The sequence below is a fragment of the Cottoperca gobio genome, chromosome 1, assembly GCF_900634415.1.
Source record: "Cottoperca gobio chromosome 1, fCotGob3.1, whole genome shotgun sequence".
NCBI classification, from domain to species: Eukaryota; Metazoa; Chordata; class Actinopteri; order Perciformes; family Bovichtidae; genus Cottoperca; species Cottoperca gobio.
Genome location: NC_041355.1, coordinates 864,748 through 891,958, shown reverse-complemented (window position 1 = coordinate 891,958; position 27,211 = coordinate 864,748). Strand labels below are relative to the sequence as shown.

Here is a 27,211-nt window from a genome sequence, read left to right as displayed (position 1 = left end):
TGAGCTTCTGTGGAGTTTCCCCCCATACACACACACACACACACACACACACACACACACACACACACACACACACACACACACACACACACACACACACACACACACACACACACACAAACATATTTTCTTCGGCTTTAGTTTCCAGGAGAGAGGGGTCTCAGGCAGTCTGCGGTGGAGAAGCAGAAAAGGAGCAGGGGGTCTGAGGGGGCTTTAAAAGACAAGGCTTGTTGTTGTCAGGAAGTGATGGAGCTCCTCCAAACAAGATGTTGTTTGGATATCCAGACCTGTGTGTGTGTGTGTGTGTGTGTGTGTGTGTGTGTGTGTGTGTGTGTGTGTGTGTGTGTGTGTGTAAACAGAACCATGTGGAGCTGCAGGGCTGAACACGTTATCTTAATGTTCTTCTGTTCAGGTTAAAAACCAGATGAAGACTTTTTCTTCATTTGACTCAGAGATGACCTGAAGGAAATCGTGACATCATGACATGCATGTTCAGTCACACACTCTTTACACCTTTTAAACGGTACAATATACAGTATCAATGAAATATGTTTAAATGCAATGGATGCATGTAGTGTATATTTAATAAAACTGCTTGTTATGCTTTCAGTTAACATCTCTGTCGCACGTGTTTGTTTAGACTTCCAGTGTTCTTGTTCTCTATTTGTATTTATATCTCAGACACTTTACACAGTAGTAGTAGTAGTAGTAGTAGTAGTAGTAGTAATTTAAAAAGTGTCTTCCAAATATATGAATCAGCTTTATTGGCCAAGTATGTAAACTTCTCTACATCCACTTCTACACAAGCGTTGTGCTGGATGAGCTCCGGGCACTTTAACTACTTGATTAGTCAAAAAACCAACATTGACAGTTGGTGTGAGGTGTGAAGAGCGACTGCTGGTGTTAAAGTCGGACACCGTCACTTCTAAACACGGGATCTTCTTGGAGCTCGGCTCTCAGAAAGCCTCATTGGAGAAATGTAGGAGCTCTAAAATATCTTAATAGTCTGTATGAAATTATATTTCCCCTTATATTTAGGTTCCTGAAATAAACAATAGGTTAATAGTCAAACATTTGTCAACATGCATGTTTATTCACGCATAACAATTTCTGAAAATGTGTCTAATAAACAAAGTGTTTTCTGTTCCTGCACGTTTCTTTCTTTCTTTATTTGAGGCTGGGGGTTCATAATTGTTGTAGTTGCAGCCTTGCTCTGATCTGTTCAACACACATAGCATAAAGCATTGTCTCTACCCTGTGCGTAGGTGTTTTTATTGTTTCTCGGAGAGCGATGAAAACAAAGATAAAAATAAAAAAAAGCAATAAAGAAACAACAACATTGCAACGGTGGATAATTGTCTTTGTTGTCCCAGGATGAATATTCTCTGTGTGAATTTAAATGTATTGATATTATATTATCATGTTAGCTCGTGAATGTGTACAGAACTGACAAAAACAATAATAAAGAAATGATTCAGTAAAAACAGTCAACAAAATATAATATGGAAAAAAATTAAACTTGGATGATGACACACTCACAAGATGAAAACGATACCAGCCACATGCTGTCGCAGCAGGTAATAAAGCAGAAAAACACTCATTCATAATAATAAAAAACCTGCATAAATACTTTATAGGAAAATACAAACTTCAATTTAATTTTTCATACATCTATCACTTCATGAAATGGTACGAAAAAAAACCCTATTATGAATCACTTCAAACAGCCAGAGAGTCTCTGATCTATTTTTAGTGAGTTCATGTTTATAATGATGGAGTTCATCCTTCATCCACATCAGCGACTCTGAGATGTGACGGTAAATGATTCCTGCCAGGCCACAGTGTGTGCGTGTGTGTGCGTGTGTGTGTGTGTGTGTGTGTGTGAGTGTGTGTGTGTGTGTGTGTGTGTGCGTGTGTGTGTCCACACACTGCTGCTGAGGAATGCAGAGTTTGACTTTGTAACCTCCAACCCAGATTTACCTCGAGAAAGGGCTTTGAGTGTGTGTGTGTGTGTGTGTGTGTGTGTGTGTGTGTGTGCGTGTGTGTGTGTGTGTGTGTGTGTGTGAAACACTCCAGGGGAAACACAATGATGGACGCTGAAGTGTTGTATGACCGGATACTTACCCTGGTTGACCTTTGACCTTTTGCAAGCAACTTAAAAAAAAAAGGTAAATTCTGTCCAGTTCTCACACCGTCACTGTCTGCCTCTGGTTTCTCCTTCTTACCCACAATCCTCTGGGATGAAACAGACATTTCTCTCCCACACGGCTGAGCTGACCTTTCTGGCTAATGAGAACCTGCAAGCGTAGCGTGCTAACATCTCTGTGACCTCTGACCTCTGTGCTGCACATGGCAGTGATTACAGGGAGAAACAGAGTCGGGAGGGAAGTTGATGCTTTGTTCTATCTGATAAAACCCATAGTCTTCCCTCCTGTATCATCAATTCTCCAATTTCCGTTGACTTGGTGTGATCGAATGACCGGAATTTGGCTCCTGATGCCGCTGAGCGAGGAGGCGGTTTACTTAAAAAGCAACACAGGAAGACATTTTATACCCTAAACTCATCAGCCTTTTTTTAATCAAAAGTGAAAATGTGAAAGTGAAACCTTCCAACAACTCCAAAGTTCATCTGAAGACAGAGAATAAGAGTATTTCTCAATATGTTTGACTGCTAAGCACACTTTTAAACCATGTGACGAGGCTCTCAGGGTGGAAATGTTCGTCTGTTGGTTGAAAACAACAACAATTTGACTGATTTCCAGGATGAATCCTAACTTTTTAAAGTGCTTTTTAATATAGTTAAACGTTTCCACTTGTCTGACACTTTTAAAACTAATTACTTTCTGCATGTTAACAGTCTTTCGTCTGATACTTAGCATTAGCATTTCAACATGCTAACAGTTATATCTTTTTACCTCAAATGGTTATTGTTTTAACATGTTAGTTAGCATGTTTGTAACAGAGACACCATGTTCTTAAGGTTTGCCTTTACCCTGTCATGCACTGGACCTGGATTATTTTTAACAGGGCGTTCTTCTTATTCTTTAAATTGATCCCCGAATGATTCCCTAATACTCTGTCTGCGCTTGTACTACACTGCTTACATCGGATAAATGCTGGAGGACTGCGAGTGTCTAAACATGTTTAGACTGTTTAAAATTGAGGCTCAGGAGGTAGAAGTGCTCGTCCACCGGTCGGAAGGTCGGGGGTCGATCCCCAGTCCTGCAGTCAGCATGTCGATGTGTCCTTGGGCAAGATACTGAACCCCAAATTGCTCAACGGTTGGTGTGAGTGTGTGTGTGAATGGTTATCACTACTGACGAGCCGATGTGCACCTTGTATGGTAGCCCCTGACTCTGTATGAATGTGGGTGAATGGGTGAATAACATGAGTTGTAAAGCGCTTTGAGTGATTGTAAAGATTGGAGAAGCTCTATATAAAAGCATCCGTTTACCATTTACAGTCTGAGATATCCTGAAATGTCCACCATACCATAAATCCCTGTGATTTAGACTTACCTCTGGCATGACAAACCGCCCACCAGCACCCCCGTACAGTTGAGCATCGAACATCACAGCTTCAGAGCGTTTCATCAGCGGGAGAAACATGAACAGGAACACAGTAATTCCTCATCAAACCTGAAAAAAGAATCACAATAAATGAAGCCTCCAACGCCTTCACATGATGATGTGATGCAAGATGTGGGCTGTATAATGTGTGTGCAGATACACACATGCTGCGCCCACGCTCAGATCGTGTCACCGCCTGAAGGAGCGAAATGATTCAGCTGCCAAATCACGCAACACGAGATGATTCTCTCCTCTGAGGGTTTCATGTTAATAATGCAAAACAGACGCAATCGTCTAATCAGACATGCAGAGCGGCTCTCAGGCTTCCTGCAACGACTCCAGGGTCTGGATCTGTGTTTGTTTTTCTCTTGAAGGAGTTTAGGTCAGTGGATGATGTCGTTGCATGAGAACAAAGTTCATCTTTTTTTGTCTTTGTTTGTTTTTTCTAAAAATGACAGAAACCAAATATAGTAAAAAAGAATCACGACACAACCGTCATTTACAAACTACTGAAATGTAATATTGTGGGCAGAGAGGGTTTTACCAAGAAACGCAGTGGGATTTATAATAATACACACACACACACAACACACACCTATATATTAAAACAACATTATTAACAATATAAACACTATAATAATGACAAAGGTTGAACTCAAAGGAAAGGTATCAGCCGCAGTGTTTATGGGATGAGTTCCTTCACTCTGAAACTTCTACACATTCTTTGCCTTTATTTTTAAAACTCCTTTATCTCAGAACGTGTACAGATGATACGCTGACAACAGGAAGCTGAGGCTCACAGGAACGAACAGGAAGTCGGGCTTTGCTTCTCTATGAATGAGAACATTATGAGTCACAGTGTGTTTACAAACACACTGCTTGGCCTCTGATTGGTCAGTCGCAGTGAATACTACACTAATACAGCTAATACACTCGAAGACGCTACTGGGGCTTCTGTCGCACACACATACACACACACGCACACACACACACACACACACACACACACACAAACACACGCACACACACACACACACATAGTGTTTGAGTAAAGTGCCCTTTAGATCAAGGCTGAATAAGATTACAAAGATTACATGGGATTGTTTTGGATTTACACTACGAAGTATTCTTACCCCACTAACCCCTGTGTAACACACACACACAAACACACACACACACACACACACACACACACACACACACACACACACACACGCACACACCTGATGGTTTAGGATTTAAACAGACAGTCAGCAGCTTGTACAGCAGCATGAATGAACAACACTGGAATGTGTGTACAGTGCAGAAACACACACACGCACACGCACACGCACACGCACACGCACACGCACACGCACACACACACACACACACACACACACACACACACCTTTACCGGAATCTGAATAGATCCAGAAATCCCACTTTTTACACTATTTTGTTTCTCAAATTAGGAAATTTGTTTCTTTTTTTCAGTTTTCAGTGAACTGAAGTTAAGTCGAGACATTTAAAACCATCCCCTGGGGCTTCAGGGAAATTATGATTTCACTACTCCATTTTATAGACTAAACTGTTGATTAATCGTTGCAGCTGTTGTGTACAGAGACATGTGACATGTAAAGCTGCTCTGAACTGGGATGTGTGGTGATGGGTAAGACGTCTGCTCTGACCTGGTAGTAAAACCTTTGATTTAAAGCTATTTTTCTAAATGTTTTTTGTCTTTTTTTAACTTTATAATTATTTCCGAGGCAGGAAGCATCAAGGCTTTTTTCCCCTAGGAAAGACGGTTGCACACATTCAGCTGGCAGCGGCCCAGTACAACCAGTAAGTGTTGTTGTTGTTGTTGTTTGCGATGTACAGTGACTCTTGGGCAACAGTTTCTAATTGAACACATTTTCTACTAAAAGTGAAAAGAAGTGAAACTGTTCACAGCACACAAACAAAGCACTAAACCACAGAAAGGTTGACCAGGAGAAAGCTTTGACATTGTAAGTCTTTGCTTCCTCTGATTATCAAGGAGTCTGAGCTGATTGCTTCACAGGGTCACGGTCAGCAGCGGACCCACAACGTTAATCTTCCTCCTGCATGCAATGTTTCCCAGCAGGCTGTTGGCCAAACACCACAGCTCTGTGAACCCCCAGAGTCTTCATCATCATCATCATCTTCCTCTGGAGGTTGGACACGTTCTAAGGTTTCACTAGTACAGGAAGTAAAAAAGATTGTTGCACGTGTGAAGTTTGGATGTCTGGATTTTGGCAGATACTAAAAGACAGATTGCACAACACAGTGAAGTGTTCTTCAGTTAAAGTTAAACGCATGAAGACAACTGTAGTGTTGTTGCCTTAGGAGGGGAAATTCTGTCCTGGGTTTTATCCCCTCCGCCAAGATGGTTGTGTTTTTGGTTTGGTCTGTTTTTTCCGCAGGATTAAAAACTACTCGCCCAAGTTTCATGAAACTTAGTGGAAGGCTGTGACATGGGCCAAAGAGGAACCTGTTGAATGTGGGAGCGGATCCCAATCACAGCACAGATATATGGATTCATTTTCACTTGTCGAAAAAGGCCTTGGCGGAGGACTGGGCGGTCCAAGTGCCGTTGTAGTTTTGATAGTTTTGACTATCCTTTGGTTTATCAATATTACATTACAGTTCATTTAACTGACGCTTTTGTCTAAAGCGACAATAAGTGCAATCATGAGGATCCAACTCCGAACAGCAAGAATCTTGCAGGTACATTAGCTTCAAATAGGTGAAATCATTAAAGTGCAGAACAATAGCTTCAAATAAGCCAAACAAGAAAGTGCTGCGTACAAAGAACAACATTTATTTGTTTATTTTTTCTCAGTGGCCGAGGTGCAGTCGAGACAGGTGAGTTTCTGTTGAGGTGTGAAGACTTTCTGCTGACTTGACATCAATGGGTCGTTCCACCATTTTGGAGCCAACCAATAATAATACAATTCTAACAGAGTAAGAAACACGAGCGGTCAGATTGATTTTATCAGTGTGTTTTTTTTCATCAACCAAAGTTTTGATGCAGGCTGCTTTTAATCACAACTAACATTTCATTCATTACGCCTCCATCACTAAAACTGGCCCGGTTTCTTGTTTGGCCGCTTCTAATCAAACTCTGCTGTTTGTGTTGTGAAATCGTAAAACTGCAGGACTCTGTGGGAGTGGATGTGAAAGTTTAGCAAAGAATTCTGTGAAATAGTTGACAAAACAATCTCCACTCAAGGACACACTCGCTTGTTTATGAGCTTTTGACCATTTTGCATGTTTTTCACGAGTAGTTGTCGAAGAAGCTGTAGATGTTGATACTTTTCCCACTTTCAGGTCGTGTCTTGCATGTTGGCTCAGAGGACGGTTTACTCTTGACCCTTTTTATCCAGATTTTACGCAAACTTTTATAGGATCCGCAGTGTCGTCTCACACACACCTGAACCGTGGCCGTAGCTAGCTTCACACAAATGCTTCACTTGGAGCCTGACAAGATGGATTTTCACGTGATCTTGTGATATTGCGAGAATCCAGCTGCGGTGCAAGATAACTGTGTGACAACAGAGAACATGAATGAACACATAAGGCTCAATAGGGTTGATTTCTCCACATGGGTTTCTGATAATGTAGGGTGACATCAAACGATGAGTCAGTTGCCTGTCAGTATGGATGACAATGGGCCATTCTTTCCTTGTTCTGGATCAACTGGACTGAACTGCACTGCATTGTGGTTGTTAGCTCAGTGACTGCATGAATGTTAGATCTATGAATAAAACCAAGAGGAGCGTAAGCACCTTCACATGTTTGTTTACCAGCCTGCTGTCGAGGGATTCCTGTCTTTAAAGGTCAAAGTTCACAGCAAGAGAAGGCTCTTAGCAAGAGTACAGAGGCTCCGTGTTCGCTGATCCAACTGTCGTCTTAAAACACACAGCTGAAGTAGGTCAGGTAATCTCAGGTGATGGAAACAGCCTGATTGATAAACCCTGATGGCCCCGGCTGAGGCACACCACCCCTCGACTCCTCCCCTCTGCTGGTTTCCAATGAAATGAGAACATTGAGCTGTGATGTTGCTGCCAGAGAGGCACGCCAGGCATGAAAAGAACACACCCACATGGCTCACTAAAGTCTCTTATCTATCATTCAGTCGCCCAGGGATAAAACGAAGCCAGGAAAAACTGAAAGCAGAAAGAGTTGCACGAACTGTCGTCTCCTCATGACTCTGAGCACACTTCCTTTTCCTTCAAAGGTTTATTGTTTGGATTTCCTGTCCCACACATCCCTTCAACACGTCGGCAATAAAGATTTCTTGTTTATTTCATCGGGCTGACGAAGGGAAAGGTTAGAGCATTCTTCAAATCCTCATGTGCATGTTGTAATCAGTCACACGCCTCTCATGGCAGCATTACACGGTGACCTCTGACCCTTTGAGATCCAGCAGACGGTACCTGTAGCCTCTCAAATCAGCTTTACTCCTCATTCTGCCAACATCGTAATAAGCCCTCTGATTGTCAGCCCTGATTAGCTCTTATGTCAGTGAGGGCCGAGACTCCACCGCCGATAGCAGCCTGGCCTCGTAAATATAAAACCAGTGTGTACTTTGGCCGCGGTCAAATGTTCTTATTCATCCGGTTACAGATGCAAAGTTTTAGTCTTGTTTAAAATGGCTCCAGGGCTGGTGGTCAGTTGGTCTGCCGGTCCATCACCAGTCTCAACATTGTATTTTGTGTGCACTGCCATAACATTTGGGTCATACGTTTATGTTCCCCACAGCAGGAATTCTTCTGAATTTGCTGATCGCCTGACTTTTCCTCTGGTGCCACCATGAGGTTGACATTCTTTGCTCAAATACCTCAACAACTACTTGATTGGTCGCCAGGAAATTTGGTTTAGACATTAATGGTCCCCTCAGGATGAATTATAATAACTCCTCGGAAATTAATCTCGGGTCCAACACCAGTTACGCTAGCTCACATTATTGGCAGAGACGACATAATTGAATGCAGAATGCTGCTTATTGGTGCAAACAGGGAAAGCGCATTTTTGGGGCTTACTGGTGTAATCAGGAGGTTACACTGGGGTTCTGCAGATGCATGCAGGTTGTTAATTAAAATGTATTAAACACATTATTCTTCAGTTCTTATTTGGTGGTTAAAACTGTAACACATGCTGTCATAGTTGTCGTTTACTTTTGCTTTACCAAAGGTCATCGACAGACAGCGAGGCGTCCTGCTTTCTATTTTAAAACTGTTCCCTACTTCGTCTTGGCAGCACCTGAAGGCGATGAGATGGGTCCCACCTGATAAGGCAGAGTTAACGCGTAATGTGATACCTTGTGAACGGAAGAGTATTCGTCTTTTCTTTATGCTGATGCAGGTTTATTTTTGTTGTCGAAGTGAACAGACGCCAGCCTCCAGAGGATCAGGAGTCCGGGAGGCGAGCCAGCAGCGACGGCTAACAGAAAGGCATTTGTTTCTCATTTTGGCCTCGCGGAGAAGCTTCAATGACCGCGACTCTCTTTTCTCCGGTTACACAGCTCAGTCCTGTTTTTGTTTCGTGCCAGAGAGATGAATGCTTTGAGCTCTAACACACACAAAAACTCAAAACCCAGGAGTTAACCGTTCCTTAAGAGTGGGGAGAAGCAGGGGGAGGGAGGCACTGAGACTTGGATGAGTTGGGAGGTCTGTCACATTGACTGAAAGCTTACGGTTTACGGCTGAAGCCTTTCCAGCCCATCTTGGATGTGCCAAGTGTAATTCTTGGACTTTGTTTGGTCTGCAGAGATTTATTAAAGAAAAAAGGGAAAAAGGAAAAATCTGATTTGTGCAGCGACTGATAGTTCTGGTTGCTGGCAGGCAGAACGTGAGATTCTTTTCCTTCATCGCTGGGACGCTCTTCAGTCTCCAGTCCTTTGGCGATGAATGTGTGCTAATCCCAGGGCAGGCTAATGAGGACAACACATCAGAGCTGCGAGACTGCAGGTTAGTCAGGACGGCAGTCTTCAGTTTCGCTTCTTTCTTTTTAAATCATGCAGGTGTGAAATGAAACATCAGTCAAAAGAGAGACGTTCCTACAGGTAGTACAATGAGATGTCAGACAGAACAATATCCAGCTGTGACGGGGGACGGTCTGAAAGAAGGTGATTATGAGCTGTGGTGAGACGGTTCACATTATTAGATGTCTTAGACGAAATATAAGGAAGTTGTGCACGTGTCCAACTCTGGACACAGATTGGAGAAAGTGTGTTAAGAGGTTACGCAATAAACTGCCAAAGCTTCACCGCAGGCTACATTCACTTCTTTAAAAATGATACTACAGTACACGTCACGGCTGCAGCTGCAGTGATTATGGTCAGTCTGTCTTGTCCTACACAACATCGCAAGTTAAGAATGTTAACAAAGTGTAGCGTGGGGAATACAATACAAGCGCAATCTGGCTTTATCCCATACGATACCTTCGTCTAAAGATGCGTTGGCCCGACTGTAATGTAAATCAAAACCTACGCTGTATCCACAGCCGTCGTCCAGCTCATTAAGCATAAATTGGATTTAGTCCAAATAGAAAACAGTCCTCATACATCCGAGTAAAACATGGAACACGCCCTTTAAAGCATAAATCCGGCACATGTGAGATCTGTAAAGGAGCTTTAGCCGTTAGCTTTTAGACTCACTTTGATCTTTCTGAGTTCATTCTGATATTCTTCGGCTGGTCTTGGCTGCTCAACTCCTGAGGAGACGCTTTGGAATCATTTTCACTCAGTGATTTATTTCCTCTTTGGCAGTGAAACATGTTACTCGAGCCATCAGAAACTCCTTAAATTGGGCCTCCTAAAAACGTATTAAAGGCTAATGAATTATAACAGACTCACTTTAAATAAACATAAAGAAACTCATTAGCCGAACACACAACGCGACACTCTCTTAATGTAACAGGCACTCTGTGTAACGCTGTTGTGAATATATAAATGTTTAGTCAAATATAATACGACTCCCACTGAAAAGAGATATGTTTCACAGGAGTTGGCTGAAGTCAAGACCAACTTAATCGAGTCCAAGTCACGTCCAAGACCCGGTCCAGTCGAGTTCGACTCCAGTCCATATTAAGCAATAGTGTCTTTCCAATGCTAAATCTAGATCACCCACACAGCTTGGATGACAGCTCATTTCAATGATGCAGGCACAATGCATAGTAAAACAAAGAAAGAAATGAGAGCCAATGTTGGAACTTGGTTCCAGGGGTTGAGGCAAAATCAAGCCAAAGCATTAGGGTTGGACGATGTGTTAAAATGTTCTGGGGCGCCCAAGTAGCTTAACTGGAAGAGTTCTTAACACAGCGGCCCGGGTTTGAATGTCATGCCCTCTCTCTTCCCTGTACCATCAATAAAGGCGAAAAGCCCGAAGAATAATCTTTAAAAACATTGTTTCCAGCCTCATCATCAGGTTTAGCTGTAAATCCTACTGAAAAAACAAATTCAGACACTTGTCAGAAATAATTGATTATGTACTTTTGTATTGTCTGTTTGTCTAAGAATTATTACAGACAGATTTACTCCTGTTATATGCATATTACACATTTCATACATTTTCTATTAGAGGAATAGTTTGTGAAATATGCTATAAACCACGTTCATGTACTGTATATCTGCAACAGCCATCAGCTGCATGTAGTTAAAGTACGTGCAGTGAGATGTTCCCTGTGAGGTTCAGTACATGTGATGCTTCTGGATTAATATTCCTGCTGCATTAATGTGTGTGTTGTGTGTTACTGCTGTACATGTTTAAGGTTGTTCTAATGTTCCCTCCTTTACATCCTGTTGGTAGTGTAATCTCCATCAATGCATCATATTCTATAAGATCATCATATGTTTGTAGCGTCTCTGTCCTGTGAGAACCACGTGTCTCTAAAAAGTCTACTTTTCATGAGCTCCTCACAAAAACAGCCTGTTTTCAGCTTTGTGACGATGCATTTTACAGCTGATCCAAGAGGCTTTTTAAACACTTTATTTATCTGGAGGAGGAGGAGAATCTTCTCAACACATAAAGGAACACTTCATCACACAGTGTATCACAAACACTCGACACATCTGGAGGTACAGGCTTCACACTGGACAGGGAGGGGAACTGTGACCAGAAAAGTAACATAAGTTAGGGTTAGGGTTAAGTGGAGTAAAATGTATAATATGTGTCTCTTAATTGTAGAGAAGTAGAAGTTTATAGTAGCATACAATGGAAATACTCAAGTAAAGTACAAGTAGCTCGAATTTGTACTTAAGTTCAGTACTATAGTAAATATACGTAGTTACATTCCACCACTGTTCAGTTTCAAACGTGAATCAGCGGTTATACTTTGAGAACGTGTGCAGTTATGTGTGTGTGTGTGTGTGTGTGTGTGTGTGTGTGTGTGTGTGTGTGTGTGTGTGTGTGTGTGTGTGTGTGTGTGTGTGTGTGTGTGTGTGTTAGGATCTCAGCTTTCGAAGAACGCTTCAGTCCACATCCTCTGCTCGTTATAAAACACTGAAACCTCTTATTCATCGGGGTTGAATTGAAAAACAGAGGAAGAGCTGCCAACTGCGCCGCACATCTGACTTTAATCTGGCGCGCCGTGGCGTCTTATCGAAGAAGCCAGCACTGGGTTCAAAGTCATGTCTTCCAAAGGGAGGGAAAAAAACACCACCGCCATCCGCTCCTCAGAAACATGAGGTTCAAATGTAAACCACAGGCCTCTCTGCTGGAGGAGGACAGAGTCATGTGTCTCCCTCCGTCATTGTCCTCGGCTATTTTTATCCTCCGCTCTCTGATCCATTATGTATTCTCCAGGTGCAGCACCCCCTTTTATTCTCATCTACCCACAAACAGAGGGAGAGAGAATGAAATGATGGCTCTCCACTGGCAGTAATTGTATAAAAGGTTCCCCTGGTCAGCGCTGGAGGACACTGCAGAGAGGAGGAGGAGGAGGAGGAGGAGGAGGAAGAGAAAGGAGAGGAGGTGGAAGTAAGTGAGGGGTATCAACAGGAGCAAGGAGAAAATAAAAATACCTGAGTTATACTTGGAAAGAAGTGGTTCGTACAACATGTCCAACCATGTGGGAAGTGGAGGGGACGTGATATTGTCATGACAGTCATATTATTGCACTCGTTAAAGGCGACAAGAAAAGTAACAGAAATAATCACGAAAAATGAAGAAGAAGAAATCCAATATCGGTAAGGTGTCGGGGGACGAGGTTCAGACAAGAATATACTGCCCCCTTAAAAAGATAGGGAAGAGAAAGAAAAGAAAGAAAAAAGACGTACAAAACAAAATGGCTGCCAAAATCACAATCATTTCCTCCGGATCACGTATTGAATCTCGTCGATTAAAATCAGCAGGACAAAGACGCAGAGCTGACCGAGAGACTCCTGATATGTATGATATGATATGTAATTATTATAAAATGTCCACATTTGGTGCCCTTTAGTGGTCGCATCAAAAAAATACAGAAAGTAGCATTGTTATCGTTAACGTTTTCGACAAACAAAACTTGTTCCATCAGAAAAATGTAAAATCACGTTCAGAGGCCGAAGACACACTAACAATAGAGTAGATATAAATACTATACACTCAAAACAACAGCAACACATTGAGCTGAAGACGTTCAGCTGTGTCGGCTGAACTGTTGTTAATTGTTCCGTCCAACACACTACTGAAGCAGCTTCTCAATGAGCCCGAACACACGGAGCTGTTACATAACACAGTTTACCGCCTCGCTGTGGTTTTATCAGTCTGATACATACCACACACACCTCCGGCTGCAGCTCTCCACCAATCGCAGCGCAGGTGTCTTTTCCATGACGACGGGTTACCGAGCAGAATCTCCTCACCTGCTGCCACCAGACACAGAAATCACCGCGGAGCTGCTGCCTGCTGGGACGAGGACGAGGACACATCGTGATGTCGGAAAACATGAACTGTGTTTACAGCTTGTTTACCTGCTGCTTAACAGACGTACCTGTTGAGCACTTTGTATGTTGTTTCCGTGCACGAGTCTCGGCGACCTTTGACCTCTTTGGCTGAGCTGGCCTTTCTGCAGGAACTTTTGTTTTTGCTGTTGTGGTTGCATAAAGACCTAAAGTACATACTGATTGAGTATGAACACCTAGCTAAAGTAGCCCATCAATGCTACAGTTAGTTCAGGGGCCACATGCAGCACAATTTGATCTCAAGTGGGCCGGACCAGTAACATCACAGCATAATAACCTGTAAATAACAACAACATTCTGAAAATGTTCAAATGTAATGAACTATCTTTTAACAACCTGAAAGAATAAAAGTTGCAATTTCAACAATGTTATGCTTCAGTTTATCATTTACACATGTGTGTTACAACTTACAGATCACAGTGTGTCTACAAAGGCACAAACAAATGTTGTCACAGGTATCTGGAACAGTATTTTACTTTATGATCAAAACAAATACTTTACACTTTGCAAAGTCATCCCGCGGGCCAGATTGGACCCTCTGGCGGGTCGGTTTTGGTCCCCGGGCCGCATGTTTGACACCTAAACCTTCAGCCATTGAAAAAAATAAAATAAAAAACGTGACACTGTAGCATCCAAACTTGGTATCGCTGCGGTGCAGGGCTCCTGGTGAGTCTTTTAAAGTTGTGGTAATGATTAACTAGGAATGATATAAGGAATGCAGTTTGTCACGTCTGCATAGATCCTAATGCGAAGTCATGCAAATGAAAAAGCATTTAGCTGCTCAGTAGCGAGTGAGAGATCTAGTAGTTATTATGCAACATCAACATCCTGACAACAAGCTCTTATTGTACTCTCACACACCCTGAACCCCCACACACCCTCCACCTCCAGTAACACTGAGTCTGACTGTTGAGCCGATGTTGACTCTGTCAGAGACAAACAGCACATGAGAGACATAATTCAATGGCCGACTGTTGTTTACATAAACATGTCCGTGCTGCATTAGTGATTAATAACTAACTATTGGCTGCGGGGGGTTTGTTGGTGATGGTGGTACAGAGCATGTGGTGTTCTGGTGAACTCCTCTCACCTCACAGTTGGAGTTACAGATGCTTTGAGATGTAGCTCCTAACAGTCGGGGTTTTTATTGGCTCGTCACTGCTGCTGTTGCACGGCAACCTGCTGAGGTCACAGCCGCTCGAGGTTTGAGCCAATCAGAGAATCATTCTGACGACACACCCCAAGTGGGCAGATAAACAGGAAAGTGTGTGTGTGTTTACTTTGTGCAGCACTAACAACACTGCTGTTGACACAAACAAATAGCTGATGTCACTCATTTAAATTAAATGGTGTTAGAAAAAAAAGTAATGGAAGTATATGTAATAAACATATAATAAAATATCAAATATAATCAACACTTTACAGTCTGAAACCACCTGGTGGTATGATTTGGTTTCTTATGTTACTTTCTGGCAACAGGTGACATGTGCTGATGATAAGATACATTTTATTAACGCCGAGGGAAAGAGTGCAGATAAAACTAAATGTAAACAATAAAGATTATCAGTAAAACTAAATATACACAATGCCAGAAATGCAACAGTTAAAGGAATACTTCACAAACAAAATGACCATTTATATATATCAAATACTCAACAGATGTCACATGAAGAAAAGCGTTGAAGTAAATAAGGGCTGCGTTTAATAAAAGTAAAACTAAATATAGATTAATTATTAAAAACACTTGGGCAGCTTCTAGAGAAGATGCACATGTTTGGAAGTAGAGAGCACACGACTGGATAATAATAATAATCTGCACGAGTTGTGTGAGTTTATAAACAGATGTTTTCATATAGTTTATGTTTCTTCAAGAATTCAAGATTACGGGGTGAGTCATAGATATATAAATGCTCATCCTGCGGGTGAAGTATTCCTTTAATTGTGATGATCATAAAAAAATACTTTAATAATATTTAAAACGGCTGTATCGTGTGAGGGCTCCATGTGTATTCCTTCAGCATGTGGACAAACGTGGAGGATTGTAGTGAACAATCAATTCTTCTTTGGATGAATACCATTAAATGTTGGCCCGAGATGTCCCCGCGCGCTTCCTCCTCCTCCTCCTCCTCCTCCTCCTCCTCCTCCTCCTCCTCCTCCTCCTCCTCTGTTGTTGTTATCCTGAAAGGACAGAAACATTCGCAGCCTCCGCCCTGCTCATTACCGACCGCTGGCAGGCGGCTCGCTGGAGGTCATGTGTACTGTCTGAACTTCACTTATCATCATTGTGGATAATACTGAGGAATGTTATTCCCCTGCTAAACACACATAAACACACAACCAAAGCTCGCACATACAACACACTCACAGTCACCACACTTACTGGACTGCAGCTCCCACAGAACGTCGGATTCCACAACAAACACAAGCAGGAACATCTCTTAGTTCTTATGTTGTTGTCTTTCCTGTACAGTAATGATGGAACAGAGCTGGACATGAAGGGAAGCCACAGAAGAAGGACACATAAAGGATATCAAAGGTAGACATGTTTAATCACCAGTTCTTTCTCTTGTCTCTTTCTTGTCTCTACATTCATGAAGTGGTGTCACAGCTGCGGTCTCACCTGAAAGTGTTACAGCAAACTGGTGACGCGAGCTGTGTTTGAAATAGCAAACTAACGTAGTGCATACTTCATATCATACGTACTGCGTACTGAAGTAATGATTAAGTACGTCATTACCAGCAGACTGTTCACACTGAAGCATTGTGTCTTCTCTGCAGGACATGAGTGTATCGATCACGACCTTATAGAGCTACCGTTATATTAAAATAGTTTATCTCTTCCACTCAAATGAGTATTTTCCACTATTATTTAAGGCATTTTCTCCTCTTAACTGTTCCTTAACGTCACTCGCCATCATTTGTAATTATTTGACGCAACAGTTAATTATTTTAACCGTCTTTCTCGCAGAAGAGCAGCTAATAAGTTAGCTCTCCAAGCTAGCTGTCTGTTAGCAAGCTAGTTAGCTAATGGAACAATAAGTTAAGTCTTTTTTTAATACCAAAAACATATTTTTTCAGACTTCAGAAGTAGATTAAAGTTCTTTATTTGTTATATGTACAATAATGACAGTGAAGCAGTCGTTGGTAATGAAAGTCTGTGTTTTCAGGCTTCCTCCAACAACGCTACTACAAAATATATAACTAGCTTGACCTCCTGGCAGTTGTATACCTCCGCCAACCACTCACGTTGCAGTTTACATCCATGTCTTTCCAAAACGTTATCACCTCATAATTTTATCCTATTAGACATTTGTGCGAAATTGTCAAAATGAGCAAATCAATTCTTGAATTATGATCAGAAAACGTCTCGTGAGGACAAAATAACCTTGAGCTTTGTCCACCACATTCTCATCAGTTCATCCTCGAATCCAACTGGATGTTTGTGCCAAATTTGAAGAAGAAGAATTCCAAGCGTTTCTGAGATACAGTTCTCTAAAAGGACATTCGGACATACAACCTGGGAAACATTGTGCCCTCGGACTCGGCTGTCAGGCGTAAAAAGAAAACCACACAAGTAAAAAATGAGGATGTAAGACACAAGCGTGAAAGAAGTTAAAACATAGGAATACAATATATTATCTATAAAATATCATACATTATAAAATAAAAGATAAAATAGTTCTTTGGTAGACTGGTGTGTGTGCATGAATACACTGTGACAGGCTGTGCAGTGATGTAGTAAAGACATGTAGCCAGGTAGTGACATTAAATAAAAGTGTATAACTATTGTCTACTATATTTGAGTATATGAGAGAACAATGTTCGTACCAGTGAGCCAATACGTCCTGCAGACAAATACTGAGAAGCCAAACTGTTTGTGTTCATGAATCAGCGGCGAGTCGTCCTCCGTCTGCAAGTCACACCTCAAGATCGAATAACCCGCACGCAGCCGACAGCGGAGGGGAGACGGTGACCCTGAGCGACCGCAAAGTCATGAGACAGACACACGGAGGAAACTTTGTCTACTATCATACAGCCAATCAAAGTGCAGATGATTTATTGATGAGTACTGAACAGCACTTGAAACCACAGCAGCAGCTTCTGGAGACTGAAGTGTTGGACAACATATTAGAACAGAGCTGATTGCTTTAGATTGTATTTCCCCCATGCAGGTAAAAGTTGTGTTTCAAAGCAGGAAGAATACACAGATCGCTGTGGTTTATATGGATGAAGTAATAAAACAACTCTAAATGCAATATGGCAGCACAGAGACTTGATTATGAAACGAAATATGATACAAAATGATATTTCTTTTAAGTTGATATGAGAATAATTCCATTGAAGTCATATTTCTCTGACAAAATACGGATGTATGCTCGATGTTTACACAGCTTATGAACATATGCATGCAATGAATCAGTCATCGCTGTAGTTCAAATGTGCATTAAACATGGGAGGTGCTGTGATTTATAAATGCTGCTATAATCAAATAATTCAAAGCTAATGTGTGTGTACGCTACTGATCAACACACTGCGGCGAGGCATCAAAGACCAACAGCCATTTTTCACCCACTGTAAACAAACATGAGTGCGAACAAACGATCCCAGATGTCGCCAGTCTGCGTGTCACGAAACATGAAGAACGAACGCTTTGTGGCTTCTTTGGTTTTTTTTTTACCATCTGGGGATTTCTACGTTTTCTCAACTTTAAGCTTCATTATTTGGTTCATTTCACCCAAAACATAAAAGTAACATTCTGTATTTCCACACTTTGTCTCAGTTGTTTCCAGCCATGTGGATAGCTTGTATATTATTGCTGATGCTCTTACACATCTGTCACCCCATTGAGTTATATGAGATGCACAAAGTATTCTAAAATGATACGGATAAACCTCGACAGCAGCGTTTCATTTATATGTTTATATGTTATTCATAATAATCTACAGATACTGAAGTCTGTACATTACATCACATTTAGCTGACGCTTTTGTCCAAAGCGACACAATAAGTGCAAACAATCATGAGGATACAATTCTGAACAGCAAGAATCTAACAAGTACATGAGCTTCAAATAGCTGAAATCATTAAAGTGCAGAACAGCTTCAAATAAGCCAAACAAAAGTGCAACATACAGAAGCAATAGAATACACATTTAACTATTAGCTACAAATAAGCCAAACCAATAATTCCAGTCCAATTTATTGTAGAGAATAATTTATAAAAGTTTATAAAAGTTTCAGCCCTCAGGCCTTCTTCAAGATCAGCAAACAGTAAGACGCAGTATAGGCCACACACTCGTCACACATGTTGTTATGATTAGGTAATCCACGATAAAGGTGAGAAAAAACAATCACGTGCTACAGCCGATCAAATCTAATGTCTGATACCATGTAAACAGATTGTTCAGGATCACTAAGATTCCTCCTGCGGGCCCCATGAATGTCTGGACACATTTTATGAGAATCTATGAGATAATTGTTCAGATTCTGGAGTGACTGACGACGTCACCATCACACACAAATCCTCCAAATTAAATGAACAAAGTATGTTGTTTCTCAATGCTGTTTGCAGATATAAGTTGGTGTGTCATTTGGTGGACTGGCCCTTTATTCTTGTTGTAGGTTAAGAGCAGAGCGGGGAATTCGAGCACAACTTCCCCCGATTCCAAGGTGCATGTCAAAACAATGTCAAAAAGAATCCAGCAATACTTAATATAAAACAACTTTATTGTAAGATGACCCTGATGAAGGCCACAAGCCGGACGCGTCAGAGGTCAGAGAAAGATGGTGAAACTTGCCTCCTAAAATTAATGGAAACTGACATTTAATGCCTGAAAACAGTGGGCCACGCCTACTACAATGGCTCAGAGTTACGTAGTCTCAAGATAGTTATAGTAAACGGGCTCAAACATTTAAGAACACTGGTTTATGGCGAAGTGATGTTCAAGACAAATATCATACATAGAGATTAATGTAGTGGATCAATCCAAAAGGTCAGAAAGGAATAATTTTACTACCCAAGCAGCAGAAATACCCAACAAAGGAAAGCACTGAAGCCTCTAACTGAGAATCTTATTATTATCAGTTTAGTACTCAGCAGGACAGAACAGCTTTTTTTTTACACTGATTTCCATGAAGAAGAAGAATGCGAGTATATGAAAGCTGCTCCAGCTGCGTCTCTTTGGCTGTCTGTTCTTCTCTTTACTTCATGGGAAGATTCATTTACAGAACTAAAGAGCTTTTAACTCTCTTTCATCTTTTTTTCTCCCCCCTGTCTGTCGCAACACATCAGGCGTGGAAACATAGATTCATCTTGACATTTTCAGATGAGTTTTAAGTTGAGTTAAGTTGCGATGAAAGAGACGTTTGTCCTTGACTTCCCCGACAAAATCATGTGCCTGCCTGCAGCAGCTGGAAATACCCGATGATGGAACGAAGGACTTTTACTAAAGAATAGAGGTGCTTGTACTTTACTTGAGTATTTCCATTATATGCAACTTTGTACTTTGACTCCACTACATCTCAATGATACATATTTTACTATGTATTCCACTTGTCTTACTACATTAGACAGCTTTAGTTACTTTTCACAGTTCCCCTCCCTGTCCAGTGTGAAGCCTGTATCTCCAGATGTGTGGAGTGTTTGTGATACACTGTGTGATGAAGTGTTCCTTTATGTGTTGAGAAGATTCTCCTCCTCCTCCAGATAAATAAAGTGTTTAAAAAGCCTCTTGGATCAGCTGTAAAATGCATCGTCACAAAGCTGAAAACAGGCTGTTTTTGTGAGGAGCTCATGAAAAGTAGACTTTTTAGAGACACGTGGTTCTCACAGGACAGAGACGCTACAAACATATGATGATCTTATAGAATATGATGCATTGATGGAGATTACACTACCAACAGGATGTAAAGGAGGGAACATTAGAACAACCTTAAACATGTACAGCAGTAACACACAACACACACATTAATGCAGCAGGAATATTAATCCAGAAGCATCACATGTACTGAACCTCACAGGGAACATCTCACTGCACGTACTTTAACTACATGCAGCTGGTTATTCTTATTACATATTTTTATTTTAGTAATGTTTTGAATGCAGGACTTTTACTTGTAGTTGAGTTAATTTAACTTGTACTTCAGTAAAGGATCTGAGTACTTCTTCCACCACTGGAAGTAACTTTTGGATCTCCGTCTCTTGAGTTCGGAGTGTTGCTGTCTTTAACATGGAAAGCCGATAGCTTTGGGAAGCTTAAATTAACTGTGGAAGGTGTCTCTTTCTTTAAACTGGTGGGGCCTCCAAGACAATACCTGTATAGTAATACATGCTAACGCCTATCGGGATCAGATCGGATCACATTGTTTACTCGTCATCCTTGAGGGGTTTCTGTCCAGAGGAACTCCTTGTGTACATGACACTATAGGTCACAACACATGTGTGCCACGCCCTTCGGTAGCCACGCCCCCTTTTTCATACACTCCGTAACACACTGTAATCCACCCGGGAGAGATGAGACAGGAGAGGAAGCGAACACTGTAGGTCACCTGATCCCTGAGGTGTCTTTAGCCGTGACGAGTCACACCTCAGCCCCTGCTGCTTCAACCCCTCAGCGTCTCCTCTGACACAACAGTCTGCTGCAGACAGAGATGTTGCATTAATAAGTCAGGAGCTGAGCTGTCTCTGTTTTCCACTGTGAATGTTTAATCTGTGATGTGATGCAAACAACCAACTCTTACTTAAAATCATAATGTGTAATTTGGCAGATCTCTGCGGGATAAAACGCTGGCGAACACGTCTGAGCTAACGTCCAGTTCCATCATTTAGGTACAAAAGATTAATGAACAGTTACCACAGGACGTATATGTTATTATTATATAAGTGTACAGCCACCATGACGCTCTCGTGTTTATTAATAAAGAGAAAGTTGTCTGGAGCATGGCTGCAGGGAGAGGCCATGTTGGGATCTCAAACACATCCTGAAAATTATACAAATGCAAAATAACAATAAGACTTTATTTGACATGCAAAGACCATCTGCAGCACTTAATAACTCATTCTTAAAATATGCCAGGAAATGTCTTTATCTTAAATATATGAATATATATGTGAATGTTTTGAGTTCTGGTTGGAAACTGTTCTGTTTATTAACATTGTCTGTGCAGTGTGACATTAAATACGCTAACATTAGCATGTTAAGTTGCTTTGTTATAGCACATAGCATAGTTTTCAGCGGTGACTGACTTCAATAAAGAGTTTTAGGCTTTTCGGTTTACACGAAAAGTCATGCACATCATTTTATATTACCATAAAAGTATTATAATAAATGTACATTGTAAGTTATTGCTAACTGAACATGCCAGACAAGCTTTGGAGTGTCAGTAGCTGTGACTCTGAATGAAGTCAGATGACTGTTTATAATTAAATATCTATAAATGTTCTGGTTTTATGCAAAACACCAAACTGGAAATGGAGCAGAAACCACCGCGTGTCTATTTATAGACGTTTACAAATGGACTCCCACACAAGCACATGGAGCTTACAGTCGCATTGGGAACGCAGTGTTCAGTTTGAATAGTACATGTAGGAGTGTGTGTGTGTGTGTGTGTGTGTGTGTGTGTGTGTCTGTGTGTGTGTGTGTGTGTGTGTGTGTGTGTGTGTGTGTGTGTGTGTGTGTGTGTGTGTGTGTGTGTGCTGATAAACAAAACAAAAACCCACAGACGAGAAATTCAGTCACTGAGGAAATAAAAAAGCTCCTCACATGCTGCAGCTCAGAACTGATCCCAGAGCTGCTCCCGACACCAGCCAACAGGAGGTTTATGTTTAAATAACTTGTTTTATGACTGTAGCTCGTTTTATTTAATCTATTTAGGTTTGGTGTAAACATAACGTCATGTGGGCTGAAGATAAAAAGAAAAACGTCCTCCTCTTCTCCTGTGTTTAACATCTACCTGTGTACCAACATGTGTATATTTACAATTAATTAATATTAGTATGTATTTATATTATGTATCTTTTGTAACGCATTTGTTTTGCCGCTACAGTGTGTGTTGTTTTTTTTATTTGAATTGAATCAACGTATTGTCACCGTGTACACACATGCACAGCACACAAAGTGCATTTCAGCCTTCTTAGTTTCATGCAGTGAGACACTTCTATACAGTGTTGGGGCCTCAAGGGCACCCCTGTAGTGCGAACTGGCACCAGTCCACACTCCGTACTTTGGTGCGTTTGGGGACTTTGGGGATTTCCAAGCTAAGCCCCTACAGACCCACGGCACTGACATCAGAGCAGCACAAACATCTTCCATCCCTGATTGAAAGCTTTGGGCCACATTGGTCATTAAAACATTCTCCATCTCTTATTGTCTCTAAATGTAGACGGCGACAGAAGAAAGTGGAGAAAGTCTGGAAGGAGCAGCCGACAAAAGGCAGACAACACGCATCTTAAACATGAGCCCACCAGGATGCCGTCAAGGCTGTGAGTTTTGGGATGCAGGACAGATGACTGAGAGTTTTGACATTGACAGATGATGTCTGCGCTGATAACGTCACGGAGCGTCGAACTGGAGCTGTTGGAGCAGAGTGAAGAGAAATTAGCATGCCACTGCTCCCTGAGGACTTCAAACACAGCGGATCATCATTGAACCCGAGCTTCCACCAGCGTTCAGGACGCCGCCATCTATCAGCGTAGAGACAGATTCTTTATCATGTTAAGACCTCGCTTCTACGTCGGCTGCTTACAGAGTCAGAGAGACATTTATCTTAGTGGACTCTTCCTGCTCGTCACTGCATCTGTGGTGACATACTGACGCTGACACTGACAAGGGGACATTTCAAAATCTGTCTTTTAAGCCTTTTTATATACATACATATTTATCAAAGCTGTCCCAGGACACGTGTAGTACCCTGAAAACAACTGATGGCATTTCTGAGAAACAAATTCTAAAAATGATCAAATAAAAATCAACTGAATGTTGGTACATTCACATGAATTTAAGTGTGTGTGTGTGTGTGTGTGTGTGTGTGTGTGTGTGTGTGTGTGTGTGTGCGTGTGTGTGTGTGTGTGTGTGTGTGTGTGTGTGTGTGTGTGTGTGTGTGTGTGTGTGTGTGCGTGTGTGTGTGTGTGTGTGTGTGTGTGTGTGTGTGTGTGTGTATTCATGGGATTTTATAGTTATAGTGGAGTTCTATATCACTGTTAATTAATTTTACCAGTCCACCACAGTAAAAAAAAATATAATATTTTACATAATATTATGTTTTACATTATATTATATTTTATTCCTATATTTAACTTCTGCTCTATTTTATGTTGTATGTGTTAGATTACACTTTAAAAATGTTTTTATATTGTAGTAGCATCGTTGGAGCGACCCTGAAGCCGCTCAACTGTAATTATTGATCATCTATCAATCAATAAATAAAAACTTTATTTATAAACTTTCGAACAAATCAAATGAACTTCAAAGTGCTTTACAAACAATCGACAAAACTTAGGATGTTAAAAGTATTACAATTATGATACAACAGAATAGAGTAAAGATAATAATAAAGATAATAGAATAATAGAAGTACAAATAATAAAACTAGCAAACTAAATAGATAAAAAACAAAATATATACATAATTATTGAACAATAATGTTTTGTGTTCTTGGTATTTATGTTGTGCCTTGTTTGTATATGGAACTGTTTAATGTTTATACTTCTGTGAAATCAATAAAAGGATTTGAGAACAAAACATAAATCCATATCTTCAGCTTCATGTTCTCTGGAAGGTTATTCCTGCAGCTCGGAGCGTAAAGGCTGAAAAGCAGCTTCGCCAAATGTTTGTTCTCACGCTGCACTTCAAGAATCTTCTCATATGATGTAAACTTGACATTTGTTTGTAGACAAAGAGACAAAGAGACAAAGAGACAAAGAGGCTCAGCAGCAGCGCTGTGACACCTCCCTGTGGATTATCTCATTTACTTCACACACACCTTTGGCCTCCGAGGACACAGCTGGCTGTCTTCACCTACTGAACCCCCCCCCCCTCATCCTCACCCTCTCATCCTCCTTCCACCACCCACACACTTATTATTACCCCCCCCCCCCCCGCTCAATGCATCACACCCTCCTCTGTGCAGCCGCTGTCCTTCAACAGTCCTCACGTTTGAGTTCCTCTGCCGCTGCTGCTGGCTGGCCCCGGCAACTGTCTCCATGGTTACCAGCCAGGGATCACACCCAGAGACGGATGCGGCGACGAAGAAGGAGACGCTGTCTGAGAGGCTCGGGGCAGTAACAAGGACGAATCAGCGGCGTCTCAGTCGGTGTCTCTCTGCAGTCGATGGGGGTCGTTCGGCGGTCAGGAGACGAGACGGACACCGCCTGCTGACACGCTGACCTTTGACCTTTACCAGCCCGCAGCAGGTTTTAGTCCGAGTGATTCATCCAAACGCGACGAGCTCTCGTTGTCTACCTGTCGTCCAGGTGTAACTGTGGTTGCTCCAGGCCGACATGAAGTTATTCATTCTTTAATTTAAGGTTTGTTCACATCAGTTCTGTTTGTGGCTCTATGGACGGTGTTGGTGTGTTGGTCCGCCGCTTTGGTCCAGACTGAAATATCTGAGATGAATTCTGATGAGACAATACGGAGGAACATCTAAATATTAGTTACAGATTAGTTTGCTGTCAAACACTGTTGTTATATATTCCAGATGTCCAACTTAAAGTGAGTTAAGTAGACACAACATAATATAATAATAATATTCTACAACATGATGTGACTCAAACATCTTCAGTGCGATCAGCTGGAAGTGTCGAGGCTCTAAACAGAAAATCAGTATCGACGTCTGCTTCGTGTTCCAGCCGCTGAACAAACGAGCATCTTGTCAAATGAAGGAGCGTCCGATCAATGTCGTCCCCATGACAACGCTGCTGTTAAACGGGTGTCGTCGAGTGTTCTAACTCTATATTTGAACAGGATGAAGGACTTTTGTCATCGGACGTCTCGATGTTATCAGAGAAGCATTGGATAGATTGTGTATCATTCATTCATCTGTTTCTATCACCTAACACCTCAGACAAGAGACCCCCCCATTTCTGCTGTTTCCACTTTATGCACAAATTGAAAATAAGCATAAAAGCCGGGGAATGAAAAGACATTTGTTTTGCAGTATTCTTATTCGTTGACTCAGTGACTTAGTTATTATCCAGAGACTTTATGGGGATTTATTTGGGGGACTTCCTGTCAAACAAAGATAATGTCATCTCAATGATTACACACCGGTTGGGAACCATCGTCATCGCTGAGCTATATTTAAACCAGCTGGTCTGCGTCTCTTTCCCTGCAGACAACTTGACATGTCACAGGCGTGAAGAAATAAAACCTTTTAGCTGCTTCAGTGTTCGAGTGTCTCAGCGTCTGAACAGAGCCGTCGTTAACGTCAACACAACTCAAAATGTTCCGAGGTTAAATAAAAACTTTTATATGAATGAGGTTAGACTGAACAACACAAACAGCTCTCTGTTCAACACAAACTACCAAATGATAAGTTGAATCAGCATTTCTCTACCTCTGTGGGGGCTTCCCTGCAGCACAGAGCCTCAAAGTGTGAAACAAGGTTTGTGTTTGTGTTACTTTGTATCCCGTTGCAATTATGCGAGCAAAGAACTCTGCGTGACCTCCCCGTCGTCCTGCTCGTATCCTCTCTCTCTCTCTCTCCTCCTCTTGGAAAATAATTGAAAAGTTTTTCCTAACTGACTCCTTATAAAGTCTTCGGGCCAGATGTCAGATAAACATTCGGTCTCCTCCTCTCTCCGCGGGCTCCTTTTGTTTTGCTACGTTGTTTTTCCTTCTAAGGATTCTGACAGAACTTCCTGTGAACGTTGGTACCTGAGAATGATTAGTTGCAAAATGTGAAACATCAATCAGGTTTCCATCTTTCTGTTTTTCTTGCAGATTAGAGACGTTAAAGTGGCGAAGAACAATCGCCGCGTGGTGGACACATGACTCACAGCCTGTGATGGATTCTTCTAATATCCGCGTGTGCTGTTTGCTGCTGTGACTTCAGTTCCCAGCGCTCTCTCGTTAGCTCTGCTGAGAAATGATTTACAGTCCTGCAGGATAAAAGAAGAACATTTTTCTCTGCGCGCAGAGCGTCCAGTAATAACAGAATAATAACTGCAATAACAGCTATATTTGCAGTCACGCCGATGGAGCGCAGTTGGAAAATATCCCGGCTCCTGAGAAGATGAAAAATTAATCTCCATCTGTCTCGTGTTTGTGAAAGAGAAAGGAAAGCGCTGTTATCTTGACCGCTGACCTCTGACCCGGCCTGTAGGCTGGACGCTCTTCACTTTCTCTACAAAACACAAACAACATGGCAGCTGTGTTGTGTTTCTAAACCCACCCCCAGCGAGCAGCGTGGATCACGTCCAAACGTTTACTTGGCTCGGTTTGGCGGATGATCTCCCATGAGCCTTTGCTGTTCTCAGAGTGCTGAAACAGAGGAACGTGCTGAATGCATTTCCTTCCTCGCAAAATGTAAAATATCTTTTTAAAAGATATTTCAAAACCTGCTTTGTTCACATCCATGTTTTCCTTCTTGCCCGTCTTTCCTGCTTCATTGTTGTTTCTACGAGCGGCGACAGCACGAGTGTGTTTGGTGTTGCAGCACGCTCATGCACACAAATGTGTGTAAGAACATTAATAGGA

General features: G+C 41.7%; 2 long non-coding RNA genes across 2 annotated transcripts; one reads left to right on the top strand and one right to left on the bottom strand.

Moving 5' to 3' along the window:
- Window positions 1-8,883: 8,883 nt before the first annotated feature.
- LOC115006747 (uncharacterized) lies at window positions 8,884-26,479 on the top strand. Its single transcript, XR_003832116.1, has 3 exons — window positions 8,884-9,541; window positions 15,986-16,051; window positions 26,456-26,479. It is a non-coding gene; the product is annotated as an uncharacterized LOC115006747 (long non-coding RNA).
- On the bottom strand, window positions 12,206-13,816 carry LOC115006740 (uncharacterized). The gene is made up of 3 exons (XR_003832115.1): window positions 13,545-13,816; window positions 13,330-13,456; window positions 12,206-12,492 (listed from the first exon to the last, which is right to left on the bottom strand). It is a non-coding gene; the product is annotated as an uncharacterized LOC115006740 (long non-coding RNA).
- Window positions 26,480-27,211: the final 732 nt, after the last annotated feature.